General features: G+C 48.8%; 1 long non-coding RNA gene across 1 annotated transcript; it reads right to left on the reverse strand.

Moving 5' to 3' along the window:
- Positions 1-4364: 4364 nt before the first annotated feature.
- On the reverse strand, positions 4365-9401 carry LOC119978093. Its single transcript, XR_005463377.1, has 2 exons — positions 9284-9401; positions 4365-4587 (listed from the first exon to the last, which is right to left on the reverse strand). It is a non-coding gene; the product is annotated as an uncharacterized LOC119978093 (long non-coding RNA).
- Positions 9402-9727: the final 326 nt, after the last annotated feature.

Below are 9727 nucleotides of genomic sequence, written 5' to 3' on the forward strand. Positions count from 1 at the left end.
CTCCTGCAATTTTCTCCATTCAAGTATTTACACAATTCCCTTTTGAAAGTTACATCTAAATCAGCTTCCACCACCTTTACACCCAGGCATTCCAAATTGCAGTAACTTACTTCATCAACACATTACTCCTCATCTTAGCTCTGGCACTCCTGCCAATTACTTTACGTCTGTGCCTTCAATACCAATATTGGTTGTATTTATTGAGCCACTCATAGGTAATTTCTGACGGTATGGCTTTGTTCTTGCTATGAAGGGAGTGCAGTGAAGGTTTACCAAGCTGACTCCCGGTTTGGCGGGACTGTGATATAGGAGAGACTTACTCAGTTAGGATTATATTTATTGGAGTTTAGAAGAGTGAGGGGGGATCTCATAGAAACGTACAAAATCCTAACAGGATTAGGCAGGGTAGATTCAGAAAGAATATCCCCAGTGGTAGGGGAGTCCAGAACTAGGAGGTCATAGTTTGAGGATAAAGGGTAAACCTTTTAGTTCTGAGGTGAGGAGAAATTTCTTCACCCAGAGAGTGGTTAAACTGTGGAATTCGCTACCACAGAAAGTAGTTGAGGCCAAAACTTTGTGTAATTTCAAGAAGGAATTAAATATAGCTCTTGGGGCTAAAGGGAGCAAGAGGTATGGGGGAATGGCAGGACCAGGCTATTGAATTTGATGATCAGCCATGATCATAATGAATGGCGGAGCAGGCTCGAAGAGCGGAATGGCCTCCTGCTGCTTCTCTCTTCTATGTTTCTCTATTTATTATCTTGCTCAAGGTTTATGACACTGATTCTTGATATGTAGTAAGTGGCAATAACAAGATGACACAGATTTCAGATGATGAGCAAAAGAATCAGAACTGACATGAGGTAGCATTCTTTTCATGCAGAGTTGTTTTGATCTAGGATTGGGCAGTGCCTAAAATTGTTGTGGAAGCAGTATCAATTTTAACATTCAGAAGAAAATTTACAGAATTTACAGTGCAGAAGGAGGCCATTCGGCCCATCGAGTCTGCACCGGCTCCTGGAAAGAGCACCCTACCCAAGGTTAACATCTCCACCCTATCCCCATAACCCAGTAACCCCACCCAACACCAAGGGCAATTTTGGACACTAAGGGCAATTTATCATGCCCAATCCACCTAACTTGCACATCTTTGGACTGTGGGAGGAAACCGGAGCACCCGGAGGAAACCCACGCACACACGGGGAGGAAGTGCAGACTCCGCACGGACAGTGACCCAAGCCGGAATCGAACCTGGGACCCTGGAGCTGTGAAGCGATTGTGCTATCCATAATGCTACCGTGCTGCCTAGATACTTGAAGGGGGAATAATTACAAAGCTACGGAGAAGGAGCAGGGATTGCGGAGTTAATTGGATGGCTCTAACTACAAAGCGAATGGCCTCCTTTTGTGCAGTATCATACTGTGATGCTATACTGACAAGTGGATTCCAATGTGCAGCTAATTGGCAATTGAATTTTAGTATAAGTTAATGCAAGATTACAGTTTTGGGTGCACCGTGACGGAGTGGCAATTGTCACCATGCATCCAACGATGGCAAAATATTTCTGACTTCACCTACATACTTGGAACCAGAGTTACTCACAATTCTATTGTCTTGAATAATTTCCTTTACCTTGGCAATCCCATTGCTACACTGAAAAGATGGTAGTCTGAGTTTCTGGATTTATCAATCTCTACCATCAATGCTGCTGTTCGTGCACACTCAACTTTCAGAAGATGTGCATTTTAGAAAGAGTTACACTATTTTTATACCACGAGACACATCTGGTAGTCAGCCAAAGCCAGCAACATCTGGACATTGATGGTCTCCAGGTTCAAACTATGGCTGTGCTCAGCAACCATCCAATGTTTTCACGGAGACAGCTGTAAGCTTACCAGTGTGATTCACCTGTTTTCTTAAAAAAGGCCTGCTTAAATGACCAGCCAATTCTTACAGCTGAAAAGGTCGTGATATGCCCTTATTTTATTACTGAAATTGGACAAATATACCAAACTGTCAACTACTTCTATGATGTAGAATGAGAAAAAGTGTTTGAAGCAGGGTAGCATGGTGGTTAGCATAAATGCTTCACAGCTCCAGGGTCCCAGGTTCGATTCCCGGCTGGGTCACTGTCTGTGTGGAGTCTGCACGTCCTCCCCCTGTGTGCGTGGGTTTCCTCCGGGTGCTCCGGTTTCCTCCCACAGTCCAAAGATGTGCGGGTTAGGTGGATTGGCCATGCTAAATTGCCCGTAGTAAGGCTAATGGGGGGGTGGATTGTTGGGTTACGGGTATGTGGGTTTAAGTAGGGTGATCATTGCTCGGCACAACATCGAGGGCCGAAGGGCCTGTACTGTTCTATGTTCTATCTAATTGAGACTAAAATAATCAAAGCAATTTTTATCACATATATATGCAGGCAGCTATAGTTACAGCTATAATATTTCTGCAAAAAGTGGGAAGGAAACCTTCAGAAGAGATTGAAAAATTGCACGTTTGACAATTTTTACAACCTGAATTTTTGTGCAAGTGTTTGCATGCTTTGGGAATTGATGAGATTTTCTGATGGAAGCACACCTTACTTTTCGAAATTTTTCAGTATTGATTTCTTCATGGAAGGTTTTGGGACTTATATATAATAACAATCTTTATTGTCACAAGTAGACTTACATTAACACTGCAATGAAGCGATTGTTAAAAGCCCCTAGTCACCACATACCGCCGTCTGTTCGGGTACACAGAGGGAGAATTCAGAATGTCCAAATTACCGAACAGCACGTCTTTGGGGACTTGTGGGAGGAAACCGGAGCACCCGGAGGAAACCCACGCAGACACGGGGAGAACGTACAGACTCTGCACAGACAGTTCAAATATTCAATTTAAAAATTCACTGAATTCACTCAATAATTCCAGGAAAACTAGAGGTTTCAGCCATTGAAGGTATGTATTATAGCCAGATGTGACACTGTATAAAGTCAAGGCTCACTATTCCAATCTGGTGCAATGAGGGGCTTGTTCCCCGCTCATTAATTATTGGAAAGTACCCAATTGATGTTGACAATACAGAAGATGTTTTCTTTAAACCTGCACCCAAGTGGCAAGGGGAGTGGAAGATTAAGTCGTGGTTTTATTAACAGACATATTGACGAGTTACTGATCAGCGATGAACCAGGGTGGCCTCCTATTGGTCAGGAACAGAGGGCAATAGAGACAAGGAGCTACGTGGACTGTCAGGCATCCATGATTGAATGTGTCTGACTCAGTGAAGAAAACTTTATACATTTGAAACCCCACAGCAAGTCAGAAAACAACAGTTAAGCCAGCCTACTTATCGGATAATAGATTTCCTTTATTTTTTATTTTCCCTGATGACAGATCATCATTAATTCCCCTTTCCATTTCCCCACCCGCCATGCCCCACTCTCAGGAATCCCAAACCCGTCTGCCTCACTAGCACTCCCTCTTCCTGTCAGACTGCCTTAAAACCCGACTCAGTAACCAAGTTTTTAAACGGCCAGCAGGTTCAAACTACAATGTTACCAAAAACAAGCTGATGGTGCAATCCAACAATATTTACATTTTCGATGCCAAGGATGAGGTTTATTTACTCGTCCTTTGTAAAGCTGTGTTTATCCTAAATTATGACAAGACCAATCAATACAATGAAAAGTTCAACTATTCAGCATCCTCAGCCAATGTCAACATCTGTTGCTGACATTGTCAGCAAGATCTAGCAAGATTGCCTTTGATCTTGTTTGTGAACCTTTTCTCCTTTTTTGGATAAGAAGTAAAAATCTGCTGCATATTCATCATGAGAAATATCGCCATATTGCTTTGTCTTAATTTATAGATTCAACAAAATATGTCTTCTTTGAGCATAACTGTTTAACTATGGCAATTTACTCGGCACCATTACACCACTCCAGGTCAAAGCTTTTTTTATGGAGTTTGGCTACTAGTATGTCTTCAATCTCTCTAAGCAAACAGCCTCTAATATTTGTGACATTATTCAAACCATATTTAATGCAAAAGGACGTTGATTACATTAGCTAAACAATTATTTTGTTCAGGTAAACATTTCCATTGGTTTTTCAATTTTCAAACGGTGACCTGTTGTTAACAGATCGATGAGCGTAGGCGGAGGTATTGATTAGCAATCGGCATTAAGCAACAGACCAGTCATTGGGAATAACCTTGGTTAGCAATGTCGATAGATAGAACCTGTGGTTAAAATTATCATCCACAGTCTGCTTTGGAATACCCCTGTAAATGTTGCATCATATAAATTACCCAGACACCTCAATTCTGTCGCTCTTGTTGAGATTTACTATTTCCGGAACGAGATTATGTAGTTAGTTGCAAAGCAGTTTTCCTATAATCACCTGGATTTATTAATGTACACGTGGTAAGGTAACAATCAGGCACAGCCACGTTATCATAGAGTTACATTAGACTTTTCTGGAACTACCCTGATGCACGATTGTCCTCATGTATGCCTTACAATCTTCTCCTGGTAGCCGGATGTCACCTGACATATATATGACACCACCTGCTGGTGGGAGGCCACACTGCCGAGTACATGGCCACCTGCTGTTGGGAGATCACATTGCTGAGTACATGTAATATTGTCCACAGGCATATCACCACAACCACCCCTGCACTCCCTCCCCTTCACCACCACCCCTAGGCCCCCTCCCCACACATCCCTAGACCCCCAGACCCTGATGCAGTCATGAGTCTTGTCGCTTGCAGGAGCTCTTAGTGATGGGGTACGCCCTTCTGGTGACCCCCAGCCACAGCCAGAGCCCCGTATGTCGACCACAGACGAGGACGAGACCGACATGGACGGGAGCCACCGACCCGCATCCCGAGACACCCCGGAGCTCGAGTCCGGGGATGACACTGACTTCCCGTCACAGCTCTCTTCAACGCCCTCAACCATCCCAGAGACACTCACCTTGGTTGGGCAATTCAGTGAAGAGGCTCCTGTGGCACTATCTGGTGCACACCACACACATGCTCCAGTACAGCAGGTGGAGGTAGGAACTCCCGAGGGGGCGGACGGTTGGAGGGCAGGCCAATCCCAGGGATTAGCTGCAATCCCGGTGGGGTTCTGGTTTCTGGAACGGAGAGTCTGATCAATTGTGGAGATGCAGTCACAGGGCCAGAGACTACATGAGAGGTTTTCAGTGAGCATCCAGGTGCAGTTGGAGGAGGTGGTGCCGACCATGCGTGCCACCTAGGTCAAAACCGCACGGGTGGTGTCCATGGTGGAGACCTTTGGGGCGAAGGTTTTGGCCGTGGGTGAAGATGTCCAAGGTATGGAGCACTCGCTACAGGCAGTGGCCAGGCCTAGGACAGGGCTGCCCTATCACAGGCAGTCATGTGCCTGTCACCTGAATATTGCAGTGGCGCTGCTGAGCATGGCTCAGTCATAGCGGGTCATGGCTGAGTGCATCGGCGGCATAGCCCAGGCTCTGGCCGATGTGGCACAGACCCAGGGCGAGGTGCCCCAGTCACAGAGGGACATGGCGCAGTCACTGGCTGATGTGGCACACACCCAGAAGGTGGTGGCACAGTCGCAGCGTGATGTGCTGCAGTCTCAAGCGGATATTGTCCACTCCATGTGCTTACAGACCCTGGTCGAGACAACAGCGGGCCTCCAGAACTGGCAGCATCTGGTGTTGGGGGAGCCTCAAGGGATAGCTCCGCTTTCACCCCCCAGCCCATGGAGTAGTCTGAGGGCCTAAACGGAGGAGGAGAGTTTGGAGCTTGTGCTGGTGAGTTCTGCAGAGCCTCAGACTCCCTCCCTACTATCCCTGGCACATCACATGGGCAGCGGACAGAACAGGTTTGCAATACTCCACCAGAGCAGCTGCTGGGCCCATCTAGACCCGGTCCGCCCAGAAGAAGGGCACCAAAGGGGATCCAGGTCACAGGGCAGAATTCACAGCAACCTGCCTCCACTCCTGATTTACCAACTGGGGGACATAACGTTAGAGCCTGTAAGGTCAGAAAAATAGACACCAATTAAGTTTTCATGGGTGCAGAGCACAGGGCACAGAGCTGGGGTGAAATTCTCCAACCCTATCGCCTGGGGCCGCCGAAAATCCTGCCCCCGCCTTGGCAGAGATTATCCGCCACCCGGGAATTGGCAGGGGGGGGAATCTCGACACTCCGATCGGCGAGGCCCCTGCGGCGATTCTCCGGCCCGCGATGGGCAGAGGTCCCGCTGCTGGGAGGCCTCTCCCGCCGCCGAGGTTTGAACCACCTCTGGTGGCGGCGGGATCGGCGGCGCGACCGGGCCCCCGGGGTCCTGGGGGGGCGCGGGAGATCGGACCCCGGGGGGTGCCCCCACGGTGGCCAGGCCCGCGATCGGGGCTCCCCTATCAGGGGGCGGGCCAGTGCCCTGGGGGCACTCTTTTCCTCCGCCGCCGCCACGGCCTCCACCATGGTGGAAGCGGAAGAGAAATCCACAGCGGCATGCGGCGGTGGTAACGTCAGCGGCCAACTGCCGCTGACGTCACCGCCGGTGCATGCGCAAACCGGCGAAAGCCTTTCGGCCAGCCCCGCTGCCGGGCGGCAGGCCTGGAAGGCCGCTGGCGCCGGTTTTTGCGCTGGTCGGCGTGGTGTCAACCACTCCGCCGCGGGCCTAGCCCCCAAAGGTGCGGAGAATTCCGCACCTTTGGGGAGGCCCGACCCCGGAGTGGTTGGCGCCACTCCCCTACGCCGGGACCCCCCGTCCCGCCGGGTAGGGGAGAATCCCGCCCCTGTTTCTATTTGTTCATATGAAACAATTTTACAATGTGCCTCGGTGCTCCATCAGAAGGATGTGAGGGGTGGGCTGGTCTGGGCTGGCTTAGAGGAGCTGCGGGGTGGGGGAAATGGGTGGACTTTGTGGGTGGGATTGGCCCAGGGATCGCGGTTCTGCCAGCGCTCATCTCTCCTGTATCCCACCCCCAGCGCCCCTTCCAACACCCCTTCCAACACCCCTACACACCCCACTACGGCCACCCTAAAGGTTCGGTGGGACCATGTGATGGAATGTGCAATGGCCAGCTCGCATACAGAGATCACCTAGGTGGTCGATGGAAAGTGCTACCATGTGCAGAGGTCAGATGCTGTCAAATGATGCGAAGCACCAGAGCTCGTCCCAGAGTGGGTTGTCATCATTGCCCATCCCATGGGCCAGACCCGCTGTTACTGACAGCCCTAGACAAGGCAGGTAGAAATCACAAAGGGGGTTTAAGTGGGGGGTTGGCCAGGTGGAGACGGATATTTGGAGGTGGGATGTGATTTCCATGTCCCTGGCCAGAGCCCCCGCTAGTCCTGGAGTCAATTAGAGCATCCCATGCGCGTTGGCACAGGCACACATGTTTTGCGGCCTTCCATGCCTGCCCGGGCCCCATATTATGCCCATCCTTGCCCTCCCCCGCTTCCTCCTCATCGGACGAGGACTTGCATTCATCTGCCATGCGATATTGTGGAGGACGCCGTAGGCCACCACGATGTGGATGATCCTCGCACCGCTATACTGGAGGGTACCTGCAGAGTGGAGTGGGGGTGGTGAGTGAAAGACTGGGTTTTCAGTGGTGTGCACAGCACGATAGCTGCCTTGCGGGCCGTGACAATAGTAAGAAGTCTTACAACACCAGGTTAAAGTCCAACAGGTTTGTTACAAACTCTAGCTTTCGGAGCACTGCTCCTTCCTCAGGTGAATTCACCTGAGGAAGAAGCAGTGCTCCGAAAGCTAGAGTTTGTAACAAACATGTTGGACTTTAACCTGGTGTTGCAAAACCTCTTACTGTGCTCACCCCAGTCCAACGCCGGCATCTCCACATCATGGCCGTGACAATGGCAGCCCCTGCCTGGATACGACCTCAATTCCATGGGAGTCACTCTGGTCACCCCCGGCCACCCCTCCTCCCCAGCCATGACAGGACACCGCCCTCCCCCCCCCCCCACACGCCCCCCCCCCCCCCCCACCCCATCCAGCCCGGCCAGTGTCAGGACCAGCAACTCACGACCACGCCTCTAAGTGCCCTATCTCTTCTCTCTCCCTCATCAGACATGGCGCCCGTTTCCATATTTTTAAAAGTGCAAGTGAACCTTGCCGGCGGGAATTCTCCCCAGTGGAGGATTGTGGAGAATACCGGGTCGGGCCATCTGATGATATGCAAATGCCGTTTACCGTTCGTGGGAAATGGAACGCATTGACGCCACTGTCATGGTACCAGAGAATCGCAATATGACGTGAATCCGGCGCCTGCCACAATTTCGGCATCAAGACGGATTCTACGTCAAATCGTCTTTCCCGTTTTTGGCATTCGCTGATGGAGAACTCTGCCCTGTATCTTTTCAAGAAGTAGTTAGATATGGCACTTAGGGCGAAGGAGATCAAAGGATATAGGGAAGGCGGGATTAGGCTATTGAGTTGGATGATCAGCCATGAACATAATGAATGGCGAAGCAGGCACGAAGGGCTGAATGGCCATCTCCTGCTCCTATTTTCTATGTTTCTATCTGACTCAAGCACGTATTTTGTTGAAATTGGGGAAATCTTGCATTCTACCTGGCTTATTCTATTCGTAACTCTTGTTGACTGATTAATTCAAAGATACCGAGGGGAATTACTGAAACACAGATTTCTGACACAATGGTAAATTTTTAAAAACATTTTTTAAAAATTTAGATTACCCAATTATTTTTTCCAATTAAGGGGCAATTTAGCGTGGCCAATCCACCTACTCTGCACATTTTTGGGTTGTGGGGGCGAAACCCACGCAGACACGGGGAGAATGTGCAAACTCCACACGGACAGTGCTGACACAATCGTAAATTAAGCCAATAGCAGCATGTGATGTTAACAAAAATTACATAATACACACCGCAAGTAATTTCACAAAATGCTTTCTGGGTGGGATGTTTGTGAAGTAAATGATAAAATCTCTACAGCCATGGTATTACGTGCCGCCTCCTTCCTCGTGGTAATTTACCTGTGCTTTCTGCTGCTCAAGAAGTTCCCCAAAACGTTATCTTCTACGCAACAGTAAACAAAAATAGAGAAGTGAAGTTGTTCCCCTTTTTGAACAAATTTTCCTACCTTGCTCAGCGAGCAATTTTCCCTCATACCTAAAAGTACTTGTGGACACATACCTTCAACTACACTGGGACCAAGTGCATCAGTTTTATATTTAAAAGATGTGTAAAATGGGAGGGAAGGCCACAGAGAATAAATTCTGACAGGAAAAGAGAAATTGACCAGGGACAAACACAAAAGTTTTACCTTTACCATAACTTCCTCTCTGTGCAGCTCCACATCCTGTTTCCATCAAGCAGCTAATCATCCAAATTGCATTCTCTTTCATTCTAACCACAAAAGGCTTCTTCCGGGATTCACTTCCCTTATGTTCGCTCAAGCTTCTATTCCAAGTGTTCAACATACCTCATTCACTTCCAGTGGATTACCCGCCCACCTACGTGGTGATCAAACTTGAATATCCAGGCTGTTCACAAACAATGCTTTACATAACATGCTCAGTCACACGAAAGGCCCATGGCAGAGAATCACAGCCCGAAGGAGATGGCATCCTGGAATCCAGGGATAGCCGGTGCTGCGGAAATATTGATGGGACTGAAGCACCATTGACAGATAACTTTATTATCCATAGAGGAGGAGACTAATTATTTTCCAGTTTTGTTCAGGACAAATTCAAACTGAAATGAGCTT

The sequence above is a fragment of the Scyliorhinus canicula genome, chromosome 15, assembly GCF_902713615.1.
Source record: "Scyliorhinus canicula chromosome 15, sScyCan1.1, whole genome shotgun sequence".
Taxonomy (NCBI): domain Eukaryota; kingdom Metazoa; phylum Chordata; class Chondrichthyes; order Carcharhiniformes; family Scyliorhinidae; genus Scyliorhinus; species Scyliorhinus canicula.